The sequence below is a fragment of the Lissotriton helveticus genome, chromosome 8 (assembly GCF_964261635.1).
Source record: "Lissotriton helveticus chromosome 8, aLisHel1.1, whole genome shotgun sequence".
NCBI classification, from domain to species: domain Eukaryota; kingdom Metazoa; phylum Chordata; class Amphibia; order Caudata; family Salamandridae; genus Lissotriton; species Lissotriton helveticus.
In genome coordinates, this window is record NC_136069.1 from 315,450,840 (window position 1) to 315,473,941 (window position 23,102).

General features: G+C 47.5%; 1 long non-coding RNA gene across 1 annotated transcript in view; it reads left to right on the plus strand.

Annotated features, from left to right (window-relative positions):
* The window catches only part of LOC144772644 (uncharacterized), a 177,977-nt gene that overhangs the window by 20,104 nt on the left and 134,771 nt on the right, over positions 1-23,102 (plus strand). The window contains exon 2 of the long non-coding RNA XR_013599817.1: positions 15,754-15,843. This is a non-coding gene — a long non-coding RNA (uncharacterized LOC144772644). The remainder of the gene's footprint in view (positions 1-15,753; positions 15,844-23,102) is intronic.

Genomic DNA, 23,102 nt, shown 5'->3' on the forward strand with positions numbered 1-23,102 from the left:
TCGTTGAATTGAACTTCAGATCTGAGAAACCTGAGGACCTGCCGATGAGCTTGTCAACGAAGGAAAAGCTCCAAGAAAAAGACCAAGTCCGAAGGTAAACTTTTGACCAGGGCCTTGCACTCAGCCTATGCCACCCGCGCACCATCACATTCGGCTTAAAACTTTGACTTTCTCCAATTCCAGTGTGACCAGATAGCTGCGAGTGGCGCTTTAAGCCTTTTGGCGCTAGAATGCCTAATTTTTAACTTAATCTTGAAAAATGAATATCCCCCATTCCCTACATTGAATTGTTGTCGTTTTGGTGTCATTTTAAAGATCAAAATATTCTCTAATTGTATAAATTTGTTTTGGATTTTTATTGTGCTGTGTCTTTTACATATTTACTGTTTTGGTGATATTAAATGCTTTACGCCTACCTGTCTCCTAAGTTAAGCATGACTGCTCATTTGGCCAGCTACCAAGGGTTGAGCAAAGATTTGTTTATTGAGACGTGACTGGACCTATTAGTGATTATGATATTATTACTAGCTGAAGGTGAATACCCCCACCAGCTAATCATCCACTTTCCTACATTTGGTGCGCAGTGGTGGGATGCAGAACTTGTGTTTGATAACAGCATTAGTATTTACTTTGGACAATTAAAAATCCTCTAAATTGACCTAGTGCAAACATTGTTAATTTTTAATTTGGACTAATATTAATTTTTTTTTCTCCTAGATTAATCTGGCCTCCATTTTTTCAAAAGTGTTTGTGACCCAAAACTAAGGGATACCACAGAACTTGATATAGCTAGCCTACCAGCACTCCAAGTCTCTTAGTGACCTTTTTAGGGCAAGGGGGTTACCAGCACCCTAAAAATCCTGGAAGGTAGTCTGATAAAGGCCCTAACAGCCCGGGAAGAGGCCCAGCTACAGGATCATGCCTCTGATACAGAGGAAGCTCCAGAGATAGAAGGACAGGTGGAGAAGGGGATCCACCAGAGATTAGCCAGATCTGCCCTTTAGGGAAAGAGAGTTTGAGGCACAGCTGGCTTATATAGCCACAGAAGCAGACAAGTTGGCCCTGGTCAAGAAGAAGTGAGCACTTGAGGAGAGGAGAACCACAACGGGTGTTAGAGAGGAAGATGATGGCAGCGAAGAGGCAACAGAAGACTACCCAAGGGGATTGTCCCTCAGTGCCAGGAGGGTGATGACTTAGACAAATGGCTTACAGCTATTGAGATGGCCCTCAAGATGAGGATAATAGGTTTTCAGTACTGGGGTTCACTCCTGGGAGTACTGATTTCAGTAGCGTGAAGAGATAGGCTCTTGACCTTAGACGAAGAGGAGGCTGAATCATATCCCATCATTTTTTTTTTTTAACAAACTTTATTCGGTTACATCTTATGCACTAGAATTATTGTTAGGCGGAAACAGTATTTGTACAATGGCGATTTATTTAGCATCGTTTACAGGTAGGAATATACAGTCTTAGGAGCCACTTCCCTTTTGGTGTCTCCGCCTCCGACAGTGCTCCTGTGGCCATCCGCCTGAACAACATTTCTAGGATATTAGTGAACAACATCTCTACATAGGGAGTCAATTCCTTATGTCTCCATGCTAGTCCTTACTCGTATCTATCCCAACAGTCAATAGGTTAACAAAACACCACCTACCTTCCCCCCCCTTTCAAGTTCTACCTATCCCCCTCCCACCATCGGACATATCGCTCTGCCCCGTATCTCTCTGAGTTGTGAATGATTCACTCCTGAATAATATCCCATCATGAAGCAGTGCTTGATCATAAGGATAGGTCTCACCCCATAGCAGTACAGGGTGAAGTTTAGGGACACCCAGAAAGCCAGTACCCAATCCTGTATTGACTTTGTAGAACTATCTGTCAAGGTACAAGAGGGCTGGATACAGGGTAACAAGGTAAGTACTTATGAGGAGCTGTACATTTTGTTCACATAGGAGCACATATCTTCCAACTGCCCTTCAGAGAAGTTTCACCATTATCTAGTTGACACTACGTTGTCTAGTACTCGGGAACTGAGTGAGACAGCAAATGAGTTCACACTAGGATGACCAAGAAGAACCATGTAGTGGTCAGAAGAAAGGACAGTTTCTTTCACAGGGGAAAGCCCCGGGTAACCAAGATAAACACAAAACAAGTCCTCAAAAGGTCTTCAAACACCAACTCAAGGAGGGAGTTCTCAGAGCCATTCCACTTACAAGAGGAAGGTATATCAGGGAAGGAATTATGACCTGACAAGTGCATGGTCTTAAAAAACACTGGTTGGCAGTTCAAGGGGATTGCAAGTGTAAGTGTGGTGGTGGAAGTTTGCCCAGAGATCAGGAAAGGGTATGCAGAGGTGACCTTAAGTTTCGTTGGTGGGGTGGAAGTTGCAATCCCGCAGCCTTACCTCCAAGCATGGAGAAGAACAGGCAAAGGCCTAAGAACAACGGGCCTGAGGTTCAGGCTCTGAGGGATACAGGAACCAATGTGACCATGGTGTTGGGCAAACTGGTTTCCCCAGGGCAGGTCTTACCTGGTATATTTCACCAGGTCACCCATGCAGACAACAGAGCCAGACTCCACCCCATGGCAATGGTGAGCTTGGAATGGGGAGGTGTGACTGGCCCAAAGAAGGTAGTTGTGTCTCCTGCCCTCCTAGTAGAGTGTCTACTGGGAAATGATCTTGAAGCTTCTGAGTGGTCAGGGGTGGTAAGGCAGGTCCATGCTCAGATGAACATCTGGCCTCAGAAGGAGGTACTCCACCCCTGCAAGATCTGTCTAACTTGGTAGAGTTGCAAGGAGCCAGTGGACCCTCCAGAGAGGAGCTGTGCTATGGATAAAGGGATTGTCCCACTCTTGAGGGCCTGAGACAGGGTGATATCAGTGGTTTCCACAGTCTGTTGGGAGGATGTAGTCCTCTATACTGAGGCCAGGGACCCCAAACCAGGGGCAACCAGGCGAGCGGCGGTCCCCACAGAAGTATAGAGTTCCCCTTAGCAGCTTGGCCGGACATTTGGGTCGGACCATGACCTTGAACAGGCTGATCAACCATTTCTATTGGCCCCTTATGTCTGGCAAGATAAAGACGTTTTGCAGGTCCTGTGTCACCTGTCAAGACAGGGGGCAAGCCAAAGGCTCCCTTAAGGCCACTGCCAGTGGTTGGGACTCCCTTTGAGAGGATGGGGTTTAGCATTTCTGGTTCGCTAGACCCACCAACGGCCTCTGAGAACAAATATATCTTGGTGGTAGTGGACCATGCCATCAATATCCCTCAAGATGGGCACTGCTCCCACAGTGGCTAGAGCCATACTTAGCATCTTCACCAGAGTGGGCTTTCCTAAGGAGGTGGTCTCAACACTTAGGTATATCTAGTTAGGGTTTGCATCGTAGGAGTACTCATGATTACCTCTATGTATCTAGATGCCCGCATAGATTCACTGTTTTAGCACCATGGTAGAATTCTACCTTTTATTTACCCTGTTGGTGCTTGTTATTGTACATATCTGTTGCTGCCTAATGGTTATTGCAGCACACATATTTTATACTAGAATGACGCTTGTTCAATAAATGCTTATTGAAAACGTCCCCATTGTTTATTCTGTGTATCGCTCTAAGAACAAGTGAGCACGAGTGACTGAGCGAAAAACACTGTACTGTTTCCACGATCCCTGAGGGGTCAGGGTGGTCATGTTCGATAGTTGCCCGAAACTATTCATTCCTTGGTAAGGTTGGGGGGGGTTATAGTGGCGCTGTGAGATAGCTCTTCTACAGACTAACATAATCTTTTGCCGTGTCTGGAATCAGTCTGGACACCCATCCCTTAGTTTATGTTGTCTAAACGCGCAGATCCTATATAGTTTTGTTGGGACTACACAACAGTTTTGTTTTTCTGAAAGTGGGTTTAGAACTGCTGTTCAAGCACTCGTACTCTTACATCTGGATGATGGTAATGCCCTGCTCCAAAACCTTCCCGAGTCCACACTGACATCCCTTAAGGGCATCCTACATGCCGAAGGATGTCTCACTCAGGTTTGAAGAAAAGTTATCACATCATCCCCATTCTGACTGAACTGTATTGGTACTGAAAGAACTGTATTGCCCCCGTGCTAGCCTACACCTTCTTCAAAACCAGCAGCATCATTTACAAAAGCATCCCAGCCAGCATCCCGCTTCTCTTGTCGAAAAGCTTAGGTGGGTCTCGGCACACAAACAGCAAGCCCATCATCAGACTGCAGACTAAGAAGTGTAAAAAAAAAAAATGGGATCAGGCCTTTTTCAGCTTTGCACTGTGGATCTTAAACAAGATCCCAGCATTAATCAGGACCATCCAAACATTACTCCAATTTAGCAGAGTATTGAAGACTTGCGTCTTCAAAGAATGCTACATCACAATGCATTATTCGTCTACAACCAAGTTACCTCTCCTATCACTTGTTGACTTTATGCTTTTGTTTGAGCCTACAACATTCCACTGCCTTTTGTCCATCTTCACGCTATAGTAATAATATATGTATACATACATACAAAAATCTTCAGATTTTTATGTGCAGTATATACTTTTGTCTCTCATGGAATGATTTAGAGTGTTACATTTTTTCATAATGGGAAAATAAAACGGCAAGTACTACACAAAATAATATACTGTTGAATGAAATATTTGCATCTTGGGGGGCTTGGCTTGCCGAGCTACGGAATGGCCGCTTGGTGAGCGTGCTCTGTAGGCCACGGATTAATCCTGGAGAAATCCGTATACTAGGGCGGAAGTGGTCCAGCCGGAGCACACCCTAAATGTTAAGCAGGACTTGCGGCATACAGCGGTGCTGAAATATCCCGCCTACCACCTCCTGTGGTGGAGATATAAGACCTGCGTAGTATGACCCGGGAGCCAGAGCCTGCCCTGACGACGTGAAGCCGGGGACTTGGGCTAATTGAGGCCGAGGCTTTGGCCATGCCATAGGCCCTGCCGGGCGACACTGCCAACAGTTGCTGATCGGCAGACCTCTCGGCAGAGGCATTGACTATAGAGAAGGTTCGGGCAGGACTGCAACGTTACCCCGCTGCGCGGAGCTGTGTCCTGTGGACGTGGTGGCGGCCATCGAGCGCTCCGGGCCGTGAGGGTGCCATCTTGTGCGGAGGTGAACCCGCGTCGGACCGGGAGTCAGCCCTATTCTGTGCACACCTCCCGGTATCATTGGCGGGGGATTGAGGCCCCGGACTGCTCCTAGTAAGACTCGGGGGGGGGGGGGTGCTTGTGGTACGTGACTGCCCCTTGGCAAGGCACCTGCATTGACATACAGCAGCGAGTAGGCAAGTTGAGGACGGCGGAGACTGCGTGGCAGTCCTGGGTGTGGGAGCACCATCCTAGGCGTGTGAGAGTTATTTTGTGAGCAATCACCACAATATCACCCCTGCAGAGTGGTGGAATGCACCGGGAGGCTACCAATGTGAGAGTGCCATAGTCCTACTTGGTAATTGGTGACGCTGCAACCGAAGTGATCCACTGAGGGAGGAAGCGCCTGTGCTCTACCTGCTTCCTAGTGAGGTGTTGGTTAGGGCCTTGGCTGGGTTCTGCGCTGCTGCTCCTGGCTGGGTGGCCCGTAGATCTGAGATAGTCAGGCGGACGTGTGGTGGTGTGGTGGTGTCGCGTGAGGCCGGCGCAGGGAGTGGTGGCTGGGCTGCTGCTGTGATACACATCTACATAGCCACTATGGGCAAGCAAGACGCCAAACAACCCAAGATAAACTTTGAGCAAAGAAGGACGACCCGGGTGACAGAATCCGAGCCGGAGATGGGTGCGGGCGGTCCTGTTGAAAATCAGTCGGAGGATCAGGGGGAGGACATCCACACGCTCATGCTGGAGATGCGCTCCTGCCTCTGTACCATCGACGCCAAACTGGACACGCTGACGACTCAAATGGAATCCGTCAAATCTCAGGTGGGAATCCATGAACATCTTCTAGACGTATTGGAAAACAGACAGACTGAATTCCATGAGTTTCAGGTAGAGAGGAAAGACCAGCTGTTGCAGATGGACAAACTGTTGGGTGTGATCCGTGCGAAGAATGAGGATTTGGAGGCGCGGTCGCACCGCAACAATCTACGCATTACTGGCATACTGGAGACTACGGCCATTGTTAAAATGGAGGCATTCGTGATGGACCTGCTTCGAGACCTTTTTGATGGCCACCTTTCTCCGGTCTTTGCTGTAGAGTGAGCGCACCGTGCCCTAGGACCCAAACCTCCGGTTGGGGCCACCCCTCGGGCGATATTGGCGAAAATCTTCAATCACCAGGATCGTGATGTTATTTTGAGGCAGGCACGTGTGATGGGAAACATAGCGCATAAACGGAACCAGATCTCCTTCTACCCAGACTTCGCACCGGCAGTCCAGGCGGCGAGACGTGAATTCCTACCTGCCAAAAAATCCTCATGCAGGCGCAAATCCGCTATTCACTACTATACCCTGCTAAATTGAAGGTGTCCCATGATGGATCATCTCATTTCTTCACCGACGCCTAGTCTGCACTAAAATTTGCAAAACACGTAGGGGGGAAGAAATTGCAACAAGGCCCTGGGCTGGAGTCATCTGCAGGCAATCAGCTAAGTGACAATGACTGAAGGCATCTGGGTTTTGTAAATGGGACATACGTACTTTGTGCTCTCCTACTATGTTGTATTTTGGCTTAGGGTATTTGAACCTGGTTTGCGGCCCCTTTCCCTTTGATATGGGCTGCACTCTGCGGGGAGCAGTGTATTATTCTGTACTCGCACTTCAATCGGGGAGGAAGACAGATTGGATGTTGGGGTAGGCTCTGTTTTATGCTCTGGAACTGAAAAATGTTGCTGCATTTTGGGAGGTATTCAGATGGGGTTGGTTTGGCGGAGTAGGTATGCAATGCAAATGCTTGGTGCTTAGGCACCGCTGTATTAATATTTAGTTTGGCTGTAGATCTACCTCCCTGTAGTCTCTTGTCTGCCCTGCCTAAGTGGGGTGAGTATGCCAGCACCTGCGCACCCCCATGAGAAAATTCCTGTCTGTCGCTCTATCACATGTTTGTTATTGGGGGGGGGGTGTATCTTTCAACCTGTTTGGGGAGGTTGGAGTGGGTGGTGGGATGGGTGATTTGTTTTGTGTTTTGATTATGTACCAGACCAAGGTTGTATCCATCGCACAGTCAAGACTATGGAGATGAAGTGGGAACCTAGCCACTACGACTGCTTATTAATTGCAATGTCACAACCACACTAAAAGCGTACGTTTTCTCACATGGAACATTAGAGGTTTGAACGATGGAAGAAAGGGCAGACTCGTACACGCCTACCTAGCTAGACATAATAGAGACATATGCCTACTGCAGGAGACCCACCTTAATGTGCAGCCGTCTCCGAAGCTCAAACACAACAAATGGGGACATGTTTTCTCCTCTATATACTCCAACTATGCTCGTGGGGTGGCGATATTGATTAAGCGGAGACTGGAATGGAGCAGCGGGAGGAACATATAGATCCAGAGGGCAGGGTCATTTTATTGTATGGGATGCTGGGTGGTGTAGACATTGTGCTGATAGCACTCTATGGCCTAAATGTGGACTCCCCTGCGTTCTTTCAGGACATCTGGGCTACGGTCAGTGCGACCGGGTGTAGTACGATTCTGTGGGGGGGTGGGGATTTCAATGCTGTGCTAGACGACGGACTGGACAGACACGGGACGGCACGAACATTGCATCCGGCTGCGAGTGCTGCTCTCCATACCATTATGGAGGATGGTGACTTGAGTGATGTTTGGAGACTGCGAAATCCCCTGGCTAGGGAGGGCACCTGTTTCTCAGAGCATCATAAAGCTTTGTCCCGGCTGGACTATTGACTGGCTTCTCACCAAGTGGCCAGTTGGTTCAAAGACGTGGCACACCTGCTGCACACTTTATCGGACCACGCCCCATGCTTTTTACGTCTGGATCTCCCTGGTTCAGTGCCCTGTGCGTTCTCTTGGAGGCTCCCCCCACATGCCCTATTAGACGAAGCTTTTAAAGAAGAAAAAGTTACAGATATAACCAAATATTTTGCAAATAGTATTGACTCGGTCGATACGGAAGCATCACTATGGGAGGCATTCAAGGTGGTCATTTGAGGCCAATGTATCGCACGTGAGGCCGGGGTGTTGAAGGCCATTAGGGGCGCGCTTGCTTCCCTGGAATCCCAAATTAAAGAACTTGAAGCACAATTCTATGCAACAAATAACCCCGACACTTTGGCTCTCCTCAAAACCAAATTATTGGACTATGCAGAGGAAGCACTGCACGAGGTAAAGTTCCTTGGGAAGCAGGATAGGTGTCCGGGGGGCATGCAGGCATTTATGGATTCCCTGGCGCTAGTCTGGTTTAACAATCACCACAGGGAATACATGGACATCCCATTCACAGTTGAAGATGTGGCTGCTGTTATAAAAGGCATGCCTCCAGACAAAGCAACCAGATCGGATGGCCTGACGACCGCATTCTATAAAGCGTATTCGGAGGAGCTGGTGCCTTGTCTACTGGCGGTGTATGAGGAGGCTCAGGAGTCAGGCGTATTGCCCCAAACTATGAGGGAAGCGATCATCATTACTTTGTTAAATCCAGACAAACCCGACTCAGAGTTAGATTCATACCGACCGCTGTCATTGATCAAGATGTCAAGATTCTAGTGAAACTGATAGCAAATAGATTGCAGCCACTGCTTCCCCTCATTGCCCTTCGGGACCAGTCAGGGTTCATTTTCGGACGGTCGACTTCTCATAACCTCCGTACAGTCCTCTCGGTAATACACTATTTACATCCAGATGTACAGGCCGCGGCAGTTTTCTCGTGTTTCTTGATGCCACTAAGACCTTCAATACACTGGAGTGGCCATACCTCTTTGCGATATTGGGTCGCATGGGGTTTAGTCCCCAGTTCACTGGCCTTATCCGATTATTATATACTCGGCCCTCTGCTCGGATAATGGTAAATGGGCTCCTGTCTGATCCCTTTCCAATCTCACGTGGTACGCGACAGGGGTGCCCCTTATCTCCCTTACTTTTCGCAGTGGCAATGGAGTCTCTAGCCGCACGAATAAGACAGGATCACACGGCCAGAGGAATTGGATTTTGTACCAGAAGCCTACTCATCTCACTGTACGCAGATGACGCCTCTTTATATATTACAGACCCTGAGATAAACTTAAATCCCCTGCTAAGAGAATTCATTACATTTGGAGGTCTGGCAGGTGTATCCATTAATTGGGCGAAGTCTGTCATATTCCCCCTGACAGATAACACGAGAGTCATGACTACTGAGTTTCTGCTAAAATGGGAAATGGAGAAGGTTAAATATTTGGGCATTTGGATCAGTTGTGATCTGCAGGAGCTATGGAGACTGAATTATGGTTGCGCTGTTGACTGGCTGGAGGGTAAGGTAGGAATATGGTCAAGACTACCGTTATCACTGGCCGGAAAGATTGCCCTGGCTAAAATGGTAATTCTACCTACATTTTTATATCTTTTTGTTACCTGCCTTTTTTTAAACACTCCGCTCCCTTTTGATATCGCTGGTATCGGCAGGCGGACAGGCCAGGGTGCTGTGGGAATTATCAACACTACCGCTGACGCAGGGGGGGTATGGGAGCCCCAGATATGAAGCTATACGCACTATGTGCGCAGGCACAGTATTTACACTACTGGGTTCCCCGTACACCGTTCCAGACGCATGTTTCAGTTGAAACTGATGCGGTTAAGCCTGTACCTATAAGGGTGGAGTTGTATAAGTCATATAGGAGACCAAGAGAGGACATTGACACTGCTGAAACACTACGCTGGACGTGGGATGGGCTGAGACGATGGGCGGATGCTAGTATACTGTACGCCCCCTCTATACCACTAGCGCAAAACCCAATGCTGCCCAGTGTCAAAGACGGGATAAGCAAAAAAATAGCTCAGAAACTGACAATACACACATTTGCAGACTTATACCCTAATAACACATTCAGGGAGCCCCCAGTCGAGACTGACGGTCGAAGTGTGTCGTTTGCTGACATGTTTCTTTATCATCAATTGCTCTCCGCATGCTATGCCTTGCCGTGATAAAGACTTCCCTACCCCCCGCCAACTCTCTCGGCCCTGGAAAACCTGCTGCGCTCCCCATCACCACGCAAACTAATTACACACCTTTATACGCGCATGCAGGCAGATGCTCCGGTGCTACGGCCCAGCGCGCTGTAGGAGTAGAAAGAAAAGGGGGGGCACTCGGCCCCCACGCACACATGGCTGGGCCCGGCCCCCCATTCCACCAGTGCTGGTTGGCTGCGCGTCCCGCCGGTTGCCCCGGAAGCAGTTTTGCGCTTCCGGGGCAAGGGGGCGGGATCGCGGCTTAGGGGGGGTTTTAGAGCCTGGGGAGCGCGGGAAGCGGCCTGTTTGTGCCCGCGCTCCCCAGGCTCGCTCCTCGCCCCCCTGTGGGGCCTTTATAGTCGGTCAACTATGCTGGCCTGTGGCGGTAAGGTCATAATCGGTCAGCAGCAATTTAAGGTCCTTAGGTGGGGGCGGCCCCATTCACGAAAGGGGTCGCCCAGGGGGAGGGGCCATTGGTCTCTCCCAGAACTTCAGGGGCAGGATATCCGCTTGCTTGGGTGCGGGGGAGGAGAGTCAACGCTTTCCTCAGGCTGATAGCCACCCCACACATACACTATGACGCTAAGGGCGCGAGTGTAAGGGCCCTCCTGTTATGGTTAAATGGAGTTCGAGGAGCGCACGAGGGTAAACGGGCCCTTGTCGCGCATGCGCATCTCGGACGTGAGAGCGTAGCTGGGTAAAAGGATCTGACACCGGTTAGCGACCTTGCCGTAGGACCAGAAATTATTAAAATGCATATTGATATCAGGATGTTAGATTTGGTTAGGAACCACGCTGTATTAGACATTTGTTAAGGTTAGCCCACCATACCTGTCTAAACTGGATGTAAATCTAATGTCTGAATTTTGCATTTAATAATTATGTAAATAATGTTATTTTATTACATTTTAATTTTGTTTCATATTTTTAATAAATACGGCCGGGGGGTCTCGAGACCCCCTGCCTTCCAAAGAATTCTGTTGTTGATCTGAATGTGTAACTGTAGTATGCACGTTAAAGGGGGGGGGGGGGTGGCCGGCAGTCACAGACCATGAGAAAAGGGGGGGCCACTCGGCCCCCACGCACACATGGCTGGGCCCGGCCCCCCATTCCACCAGTGCTGGTTGGCTGCGCGTCCCGCCGGTTGCCCCGGAAGCAGTTTTGCGCTTCCGGGGCAAGGGGGCGGGATCGCGGCTTAGGGGGGTTTAAGAGCCTGGGGAGCGCGGGAAGCGGCCTCTTTGTGCCCGCGCTCCCCAGGCTCGCTCCTCGCCCCGCTGTGGGGCCTTTAATTTTCCCCACCCTCCATCCCCTTATAGCAGAATTCTGGTGAGGACACTGGTAGGTATACGGTGTAACGCTATGCAATGTCAGGAGAATAAAGGTTTTTTCTTCCTTAGGCTCTTTTTCCCCGTGTACAGGCAATGTTAATATGTATATGTTTTCTGGGTGTGTTTTGCTGTTGCATTAACTCTTTTTCCTTAGGTCTTTTTTCCCTCTTAGATTAGTACTGTCGTATTTATTATGTGGGTCTGGCGGTAAGGTCATAATCGGTGAGCAGCAATTTAAGGTCCTTAGGTGGGGGCGGCCCCATTCACGAAAGGGGTCGCCCAGGGGGAGGGGCCATTGGTCTCTCCCAGAACTTCAGGGGCAGGATATCCGCTTGCTTGGGTGCGGGGGAGGAGAGTCAACGCTTTCCTCAGGCTGATAGCCACCCCACACATACACTATGACGCTAAGGGCGCGAGTGTAAGGGCCCTCCTGTTATGGTTAAATGGAGTTCGAGGAGCGCACGAGGGTAAACGGGCCCTTGTCGCGCATGCGCATCTCGGACGTGAGAGCGTAGCTGGGTAAAAGGATCTGACACCGGTTAGCGACCTTGCCGTAGGACCAGAAATTATTAAAATGCATATTGATATCAGGATGTTAGATTTGGTTAGGAACCACGCTGTATTAGACATTTGTTAAGGTTAGCCCACCATACCTGTCTAAACTGGATGTAAATCTAATGTCTGAATTTTGCATTTAATAATTATGTAAATAATGTTATTTTATTACATTTTAATTTTGTTTCATATTTTTAATAAATACGGCCGGGGGGTCTCGAGACCCCCTGCCTTCCAAAGAATTCTGTTGTTGATCTGAATGTGTAACTGTAGTATGCACGTTAAAGGGGGGGGGGGGGTGGCCGGCAGTCACAGACCATGAGAAAAGGGGGGGCCACTCGGCCCCCACGCACACATGGCTGGGCCCGGCCCCCCATTCCACCAGTGCTGGTTGGCTGCGCGTCCCGCCGGTTGCCCCGGAAGCAGTTTTGCGCTTCCGGGGCAAGGGGGCGGGATCGCGGCTTAGGGGGGTTTAAGAGCCTGGGGAGCGCGGGAAGCGGCCTCTTTGTGCCCGCGCTCCCCAGGCTCGCTCCTCGCCCCGCTGTGGGGCCTTTAATTTTCCCCACCCTCCATCCCCTTATAGCAGAATTCTGGTGAGGACACTGGTAGGTATACGGTGTAACGCTATGCAATGTCAGGAGAATAAAGGTTTTTTCTTCCTTAGGCTCTTTTTCCCCGTGTACAGGCAATGTTAATATGTATATGTTTTCTGGGTGTGTTTTGCTGTTGCATTAACTCTTTTTCCTTAGGTCTTTTTTCCCTCTTAGATTAGTACTGTCGTATTTATTATGTGGGTCTGGCGGTAAGGTCATAATCGGTGAGCAGCAATTTAAGGTCCTTAGGTGGGGGCGGCCCCATTCACGAAAGGGGTCGCCCAGGGGGAGGGGCCATTGGTCTCTCCCAGAACTTCAGGGGCAGGATATCCGCTTGCTTGGGTGCAGGGGAGGAGAGTCAACGCTTTCCTCAGGCTGGTAGCCACCCCACACATACACCATGACGCTAAGGGCGCGAGTGTAAGGGCCCTCCTGTTATGGTTAAATGGAGTTCGAGGAGCGCACGAGGGTAAACGGGCCCTTGTCGCGCATGCGCATCTCGGACGTGAGAGCGTAGCTGGGTAAAAGGATCTGACACCGGTTAGCGACCTTGCCGTAGGACCAGAAATTATTAAAATGCATATTGATATCAGGATGTTAGATTTGGTTAGGAACCACGCTGTATTAGACATTTGTTAAGGTTAGCCCACCATACCTGTCTAAACTGGATGTAAATCTAATGTCTGAATTTTGCATTTAATAATTATGTAAATAATGTTATTTTATTACATTTTAATTTTGTTTCATATTTTTAATAAATACGGCCGGGGGGTCTCGAGACCCCCTGCCTTCCAAAGAATTCTGTTGTTGATCTGAATGTGTAACTGTAGTGTGCACGTTAAAGGGGGGGGGGGTGGCCGGCAGTCACAGACCATGAGAAAAGGGGGGGCCACTCGGCCCCCACGCACACATGGCTGGGCCCGGCCCCCCATTCCACCAGTGCTGGTTGGCTGCGCGTCCCGCCGGTTGCCCCGGAAGCAGTTTTGCGCTTCCGGGGCAAGGGGGCGGGATCGCGGCTTAGGGGGGTTTAAGAGCCTGGGGAGCGCGGGAAGCGGCCTCTTTGTGCCCGCGCTCCCCAGGCTCGCTCCTCGCCCCGCTGTGGGGCCTTTAATTTTCCCCACCCTCCATCCCCTTATAGCAGAATTCTGGTGAGGACACTGGTAGGTATACGGTGTAACGCTATGCAATGTCAGGAGAATAAAGGTTTTTTCTTCCTTAGGCTCTTTTTCCCCGTGTACAGGCAATGTTAATATGTATATGTTTTCTGGGTGTGTTTTGCTGTTGCATTAACTCTTTTTCCTTAGGTCTTTTTTCCCTCTTAGATTAGTACTGTCGTATTTATTATGTGGGTCTGGCGGTAAGGTCATAATCGGTGAGCAGCAATTTAAGGTCCTTAGGTGGGGGCGGCCCCATTCACGAAAGGGGTCGCCCAGGGGGAGGGGCCATTGGTCTCTCCCAGAACTTCAGGGGCAGGATATCCGCTTGCTTGGGTGCAGGGGAGGAGAGTCAACGCTTTCCTCAGGCTGGTAGCCACCCCACACATACACCATGACGCTAAGGGCGCGAGTGTAAGGGCCCTCCTGTTATGGTTAAATGGAGTTCACGGAGCGCACGAGGGTAAACGGGCCCTTGTCGCGCATGCGTATCTCGGACGTGAGAGCGTAGCTGGGTTAAAGGATCTGACACCGGTTAGCGACCTTGCCGTAGGACCAGAAATTATTAAAATGCATATTGATATCAGGATGTTAGATTCGGTTAGGAACCACGCTGTATTAGACATTTGTTAAGGTTAGCCCACCATACCGGTCTAAACTGGATGTAAATCTAATGTCTGAATTTTGCATTTAATAATTATGTAAATAATGTTATTTTATTACATTTTTAATTTTGTTTAATATTTTTAATAAATACGGCCGGGGGGTCTCGAGACCCCCTGCCTTCCAAAGAATTCTGTTGTTGATCTGAATGTGTAACTGTAGTATGCACATTAATGGGGGGGGGGGGGTGGCCGGCAGTCACAGACCATGCGCTGAACTACCTGTTGCACTCACAGAAGAGCAATGGGAAAACTGCTGTCGTCAACTCACCGAGCTGTCCTCTTACTATAAGCTTAGATTGATCCATTTAAAATTCCTTCACATGTATTACAGGTCACCAATAGGATTACATTGTATGGGGCTTAGGGCGGATGAGTGTTGCTGGCGATGTGGGTATACTCCTGCCTCTTTCTTACACATGGCCTGCCCAGCCCTTGGCTCATTCTGGTCCACGGTATTCACATACATCAATCAGATTACGGGTTTGTCTCTGTCGCTGTCCCCTCTGCTGGCTCTGTTGGGATATGTTAAAGATACACCAGTGAAAAAACTTAAACCCCATGCACTTCTTTTATTGTTTGCTAAACGTCAGGTGGCCGTGCACTGGGGAGGGGAAGGGTACCCTTGGCTAAACATTGGATAAAAGATGTGACCTATGGCCAATCCCAACTGAGTGTCTTCTGGGAGTTAATGCCAGCCGCCTCGAGACCGCAAGACATTTGGGCACCATTTGTTGATTGGGCCAGAGAACGGGGTGGAGGTGATGGAACTGCCACGTCAAACGTAATTCCGGAGGAGAACCTGTCATAAATCAATACAGAAATCAGTTATGTCTGCTGTGGGGAGTGTTGGGTGGGGACTGGGATCAGTCCATATTCTTTTACACTTTCGAACCTCATGTAAGGTGTGAAAAGCCAAATGATCTGTCATGTGTCTGGGATGTACTGCTTCTTCAGAAGCCCGTTCTCGTTGTCATAATGTAAATTATGTGCTTAGACTGGATCCTAGCTAGCTACAAATGGTATATTGGTCTGTTGTAGTAAATGTATGGTATATTGTCTTTTCCTTTTTGCAAAATAAAAAAGTAAAATAAAATATTTGCATCTTGCTTCAGATAGCTCTGAAGTAGACTGTTTCATAAAAATCACACCCTTACTTTTAATTTCTGTTGAACAAAGTGTAAGCTTTCCTGTGTATGTTAAAGAAATTATAATTATGAAAGAACAGGAAAAGTAGTGTGTTGAAGCACATTAAGCACATTGTGGACTAAAGCATGCCATACTAGATCTTTCTATAAACAGAAAGAGCCTAATATAATATTTTTTTTTTCCTTTCAAACATAGACCACTGTATTCCAAATACCACGTGAATTCTTTGAAGCTACCATCACTTTCATCATCATCGTCCCAGAATGGTTATAAGTTGGGGCCTAGGTGAGCTGTCACTTTTCAGAATTGCAGCATAGGTTTCTGTTGTGGGTTTATCACATCTGTTTTTTCACAGGTTGCAGAATATTCAATTTAGAAACTGTTATCACTGCGAATAAACCCATTCAGATATTAATTTTCACACTGGGCTAGACTTTTTCTTATTGTAATTTTTAAAACAAACACGGGCAAAGCAAATAGGTCAGGCTTTAATACATGCATGTATGTGTAGAGCACAATCTTTCCTCGAGAGCAGTAGTAGCTGATCGGGGTATGGCCCTGGGAAAATACAATAATGACGGGAAATTTAGGGGAGCCTGAGTCCGAGGTAGTGCTCCTCGAAGAAAGAATGGTTTCTTACCTGTAATCCTAGTTCTCTCTCAGGTGAATCTCCATTGAAATCATAAGCACGGAGTAGTCCCGCCCACTTGCGGGGACCCCAAAGCAGTTCTTTCAAAGTCACATCAACTTTCCCTTACTTTCGAAAGGCCAGGAAACATATTTGACAGACGTTAAATTTTGCAGCCTTCAAAATAGGCTATATCGTCAATCGTTACTGAATTACTTTCAAATTTAGAAGAAAAAAAGGGTTGTACCCTTAAAAGTGACTCAAGCAAACGAAAAGTGACCTTTTAAAAACGTCCTTCACAAATGCTTTTTACTTCTTTTTAAAGTTTGATAAGGAGTAATACATAGCAATGTAGCCTGTGTAGGTTGCAGCATTGAAACAATGTAAATGGGACGCTGTGCCTTTAAGGCCTCTGTCCCATCATGCCCTGTAGGTGTCAGTTTACTTGGTTTTTTTGACAAGCGAATTAGCAGTATAGTGTTATACATATATTATCTCTTCCATCGGGGAGGATGGAGGGTTGCTTAAGATTTGATTGGAGACTCCAAAGAGAAAGAACTAGCATTACAGTTAAAAAAACACTCCTCTCTATGGAGATCTCCATTGATAATCATAAGCACTGAATAGATTAGCTAGCTTATCTCTCAAAAGTTCAGCGAAGGAAGAGATAAAAAAGGACAGTAGTAAAATTAGGCACACAAATTCTTTAGAGATGCTTGCCCTATTTGTGCATCAGCCGTAGCATCCAAATCAAAACCTTAGTATCTTGTAAAAGGTGTGAACTGATCTCCAAGTTGCAACCTTGCAAATCTCAGCGATTGGAATGTTCCTAAATAAACCAACTGATTTACCTCTTTTGGAGTGGACCCGGAGTCTACCAGATAGGGGTTTGTTTGCTCTTTGATAGCAAATGATTATGCAGTAGACAATCCAGCTAGATAAGGATTGTTTGAAAGCAGCATATCTTGTCTGTAGAGGGCCATAGTTTACAAAGAGTTGCTTTGATTTTATTAAAGATTTTGTCCTTCTAGATAAACCTTCAAAACCCTGCTATCATCAAGAGTGTGGAGGGACCTCTGCAGGACAAAAAGGTGAAGTAATAGTCTGATTGACATGGAAGTCGGAGACAACCTTAAGTAGTAATTTAGGATGGGTCCTCATCACTACCCTGTTGCTGTGAAATACTGTGTAAGGTTCATGTGAACCGAGAGCCTGTGTCTCGCTAACTCTGCAAGCTGAATTAATGGCTACCAAGAAGGAAGCCTTCCCAGACAGGTGTTGTAGAGATACCATATGAATGGGTTCGAAGGGAGGACCCATGAGGTGAGAGAGGACAATGTTTAACTCCCATGGAGGAGAACGTCTCCTGAGAGGAGGATATATCTTTTTAATTATTTCCATAAAATCTTTGACAACAGGCATTTTGAAAAAGGACGTTTGCGAAGGACATTTTCGAAAAGCTGTTATTGCTGCAAGATGCACTCTAATTGGGGAGAATTGCACTTTTGTTTCTGATGGAGAAGGTATGGAAGAACAGCCTCTTCCTGGCAAGTAAGAGAATTGCAATTGTTCTGAGAAAACTAGATGCAAAATCTCTTCCGTTTGACGGAATAGGAAGTCCTAGTTGATGGTCTCTTGGCTTCTCTCAGCACATCCATGCATTCTTGAGGAAGGTTTAGGTGACCATATTGTATGAGTTCAGGAGCCATTCAGCCAAGTACAGAAAACGAAGATTGGGATGTTGAATCTGGTCCCCGAACTTCGGAAAAAGATCAGCTCTGTACGGCAGCTTCCTGTGTGATCACTCCGAGAGGTGAAGAAGATCCTTGTACCACAACTGTTGTGGCCACCTTCTGGCTTTTGAGTTAAGAACTTGATGGTCACTGTTGGCAGTAGAGAAATTAGAGGAAAGGAGTAAAAAAATTGTCTGACCAGTCAATCAATTGAGCATTCCACAGTGCGCTCAGTTGGTAGAACCTTGAGGTGAAGGTTGGGCATTTTTTGTGTACTCCATCTGCAAAAAGATCTATTTGGTGAAAACCCCAATTGGAAAAGATGTTGTGAAGTACACCATCCTTTACAATCCATTTGTGATTTCTTGAATGACTCTGCTGAGAGTGTCTGCCTCAGCATTCTGGGCTCCCAGAAAATGGACTGCTGTAACCTTGATATCCCTGGAGATTCAAGATTGGTTGTGCTTACAGGGAGGTCTGGAGCTCGTCCCTTCCTGCTGGTTGAGATGATGCCTTGTTGTTGTATTGTCCATCTGAACAAGGAGAGAGTCTGTTCTAAACAGTGGGGGGAAAGCTTTCAGGGCTAGATGTACTGCCCTGAGATCCAGTAGCTACATTTTGTATTGTAGTTGCATTTACATAGCACTTAATACCCCTGACGAGGCGTTGAAGTGATTTTTTGGTGAGTGGTAAGACTGTTCCTTCAGAGACCACAGGCCTTGAATCTATAATGTTCCAAATGAGCATCCCAACCTCTTAAGAATGCATCCGTCTCTATGGTTTAGGCTGAAATGTCATGGTGAAAATTCATCCCTTTGAGGAGATTCTCTGAGCAGCCCCACCATTTGAGTGATTGTTCCCCTTGAGTGGTCAGTATCACTTTGTCTTCCCATCTACCCGAGATCTGATCCCATTGATCTTCCAGACATTGTTGGAGAGGCCGCATGAAGAGATGTGCATGCGTGACGAGGAAGATGCACAATGTCATTGAACCCAGGAGAAAAGAGACTTGTCTCACTGTTGGATGGGATGTTTTCGTCAGATTGTGATATATCTGAAGGATAGATAATCTTATCTTCTCTGAAGGAAACGCTTTTGTGTGTACGGTGTCTAGAATTGCAACCGGGTAATGCAGAGATTGAACAGGTGCTGAGTTGGATTTGTTGTGATTTACTTGCAGCCATAGTTCAATTGAGAGTTATGATGGTTACATGATAATGTAGGCTTGCTTGCTGATACCAAGATGCCTTGATTAGCCAGTTGTCTAGATATGAGTAGCAGAGATTTTAATTTTGCTTATGTGGGGTGCTACACCGCAATGCATTTGGAGAAATTTTGCTGTGCAGACTTGAGGCCGAATGAAAGGCCCTTGTATTGCTAGTGGTCTTTCCTAAAATTAATCTCAAGACTTTTCAATGTTCTAAGACTATTGGGATGTGAAAATAGGCAACTCACAGCTCTGCTGAGCATAGTCGATACCCTTGATGGAGTTAAGGTGGATCTCATAAGAGCCAGCGCCCGGAATGTTGCGCAATGGCAAAACATTCACCCCCATTCGGAATCAAGCATCCTAGGACCGGTTTCCGGCTATCAGCCGTCTTCAGCCAGGATAGCTTGACTCCAGTGGCTTAGTGAGCAAGGGACCCACGTCTGGGCATACCCTTCCCACATAGGGTGAACAGCAAAACACACAAGATGATGGACGGAATGTTGCACAATGGCAAAACATTCACCCCCATTCACAGATCTGGGTTTAATCCATCGTTATTTTGCTCACCAAGCCACCCCAGTTCATACATGGCAATATGCAAATCAGTCTTGACCTTGTGCCTCTTGAGAACAGTCCAGACCAAACTGCCAAGCCATGTCTTTCCTGGACCGGAATCAAGCGTCCTAGGACCGGTTTCTGGCTATCAGCCGTCTTCAGCCAGGATAGCTTGACTCCAGTGGCTTAGTGAGCAAGGGACCTACGTCTGGGCATACCCTTCCCACATAGGGTGAACAGCAAAACACACAAGATGATGGACGGAAGTTGCACAATGCCAAAACATTCACCCACATTCACAGATCTAGGTTTAATCCATCGTTATTCTGCTCACCAAGCCACCCCAGTTCAGACATGGCCATATGCAAATGAGTCTTGACCCTGTGCCTCATGGGAACAGTCCAGTCCGAACTGCCAAGCCATGTCATTCCTGGACCGGAATCAAGCATCCTGGGACCGGTTTCTGGCTATCAGCCATCTTCAGCCAGGATAGCTTGACTCCAGTTGCTTAGTGAGCGACCCACGTCTGGGCATACCCTTCCCACATAGGGTGAACAGCAAAACACACAAGATGATGGACGGAATGTTGCACAATGGCAAAACATTCATCCCCATTCACAGATCTGGGTTTAATCCATCGTTATTTTGCTCACCAAGCCACCCCAGTTCAGACATGGCCATATGCAAATCAGTCTTGACCCTGTGCCTCATGGGAACAGTGCAGACCGAACTGCCAAGCCATGTCTTTCCTGGACCGGAATCAAGCATCCTAGGACCGGTTTCTGGCTATCAGCCGTCTTCAGCCAGGATAGCTTGACTCCAGTGGCTTAGTGAGCAAGGGACCCACGTCTGGGCATACCCTTCCCACATAGGGTGAACAGCAAAACACACAAGATGATGGACGGAATGTTGCACAATGGCAAAACATTCACCCCCATTCACAGATCTGGGTTTAATCCATCGTTATTTTGCTCACCAAGCCACCCCAGTTCAGACATGGCCATATGCAAATAAGTCTTGACCCTGTGCCTCATGGGAACAGTCCAGACCGAACTGCTAAGCCATGTCTTTCCTGGACCGGAATCAAGCATCCTAGGACCGGTTTCTGGCTATCAGCCGTCTTCAGCCGGGCTGAACGATGGATTAAACCCAGATCTGTGAATGGGGGTGAATGTATTGCCAGGTTTTCCCCGAACAATAGCAGTCTATGACCTGGAAACCAGGCTGGGGCTTCATCCACCTGCATAATATCTACATACAAGGTTCATCCCATACTTAATCTTCAAACCCAACAATGGCTAATACAAGAAACAAGGGAAAAAGGAACCCTAGATACTTTTCTGCATAAATACAGCACCTCTTGCTAGTATTACTTAGAGGGAACCGAGACTTCCAGGCCGACACACTGACTAGAGACGCTTAGGCTCCTGCATGCGGACGCTCCACCTGACAGTGGTTTGACACAACCTTTGCGGGGTGTCCAACTCCAGACCCGGATGGGGTCCCACACTCTCTTGCTTCAAGTGATGGGGTTAGACTAAACTTAGAGGGATTCTTGGCTTCACACCTATTCAAATGCTAGATACACTTAGGTACATCTAGATAGGCATCGTAGGAGTACGCGCTTTCTTTTATCATGCATTTTATATCCATATATGTGTTCATGACTATTGTAAAATGGTAGAACTGTACTATCCTTTTATATTAACTGTACTGCTGATCATATATATCTGCTACTGTATAACGGTTGTTGCAGCACATCTATTTTACACTAGAAGAACAACTGTACAATAAATTCTTATTGTAACATGCCCAACTGTTTCTTCTGTGTAACTCTCTGAGACGAAGTAAGTGAGCACGAGTGACTGAGCGAAAGGTAGTACATTGTTTCCACGATCCTGAGGGATCAGGGTGTCATGTTCGAAGGTTGCCAGAAACTATTCTCTCCCCGATAAGAGGAGATTATGGGGGCACTGTGAGCTAGCTAATGCAAACAGGCTAACATTTTGGTAGGGGTGCTCAGAGTCAGTCTGCCACCAGACCCACAGTTTATGTTATCCAAACGCGCAGGTTATGCATGGGCAATATAGGAATTACACCACATTTGTTGCACCATGTGTCAAGGCTTCAGGTCCTCCTCGGAATCAGGCTGAAGATTAATGGGGTCCACCTCTCGACATTCCCAAGTCCGGATGGAATAAATCCTCTCGGACTAGTGAGATGGTCAAGTGAGGGAAGGAAAGGGTAGAAACAGCAGGGAGGGAGATCTAGAAATGAACAAAAAAATAAACAAGTATTATTGGGGGTACACACTACTCCATATCTACCAAGCAGTTTATGTGAGCCACACAATTTCTACTTTAGTATTCACAACTACCTGTAAAGGAAAAAAAGGTTGGCTGTAATGGAGAGGAAGATCAGAGAGTGGAAGGCACCGGGTTTAGCCCCAATCTAATGCAATGAAATAATGAGTTAGTTCATTTATATGTATTTAATACAAGAAAGCATTCTCATTCTAGAAATCTCCTCCACAACTTTTTGTACTCATACCTGTAAGAGACTCAGGCTTGTCCCTTACTAAACGATATCGGTTTAGCCCAGGATCCCCCCAACAGATCTCCCCTAGAAACAAAAGATAACACAAGGCTGGTTTACTGAGTGTTCCTAGGATGAGAACATCAATAAGAAACATACTGGATGGAATGACTCATGAGTTTAAAGTATGTCACACACTATTGCTTCATAATGCGAACTACTGCTTCATCCGAACCAACTGGTGGATAATACAATGTTTTTAAAGTTCAAAGTCTGTCCTCACAGTTACTCTCACAGTGAGGAGAAAGGCACTCCGCTGATTAATTCCAGGACACAAAAAAGATCTTTCTCCTGCAAGAGACCGCTAATGAAGAGCACGTCTCGCCAACAGGAGAAAGGAAGTAATGCCAAACTCGTCCTTCTCTCCGCACGAGACCGCCGTAGATTGCACGTCTCACCAACGGAGGGAAGGAATGGAAAGCTGACTGCCTCTACCTTCTCCCCGCAAGAGGCCACGTCGGAGTCGCGCGTCTCACCAACGGGACAAGGAAGGAAGGAAAAAAGGCTTGCAAGGCTCCATGTTAAAGTGAAGGGGTATAGACACAGGAGAAACAGAGTGGTGCCACAGCACCCTTACCGTCCGGACATTAGGTAAACAACACATGGCAGGAATAATCGGCGTCCTCGTCCGGGCGCCATCTTCCCATATACTCTGCCGATGACATACGCAAAAAGGCGTGTTGTCGTCAGTGCGTCGGTGGGCAACTTGCACATGGAATGATGGAAAATGTAGTTTTCCGGTCCCCGCGACGCTCAGATTCGCGCCGCGTCATCGTACCAGATGCGCCCTGACAGTACCTCCCCCTTTCGGAGAGCACTGACA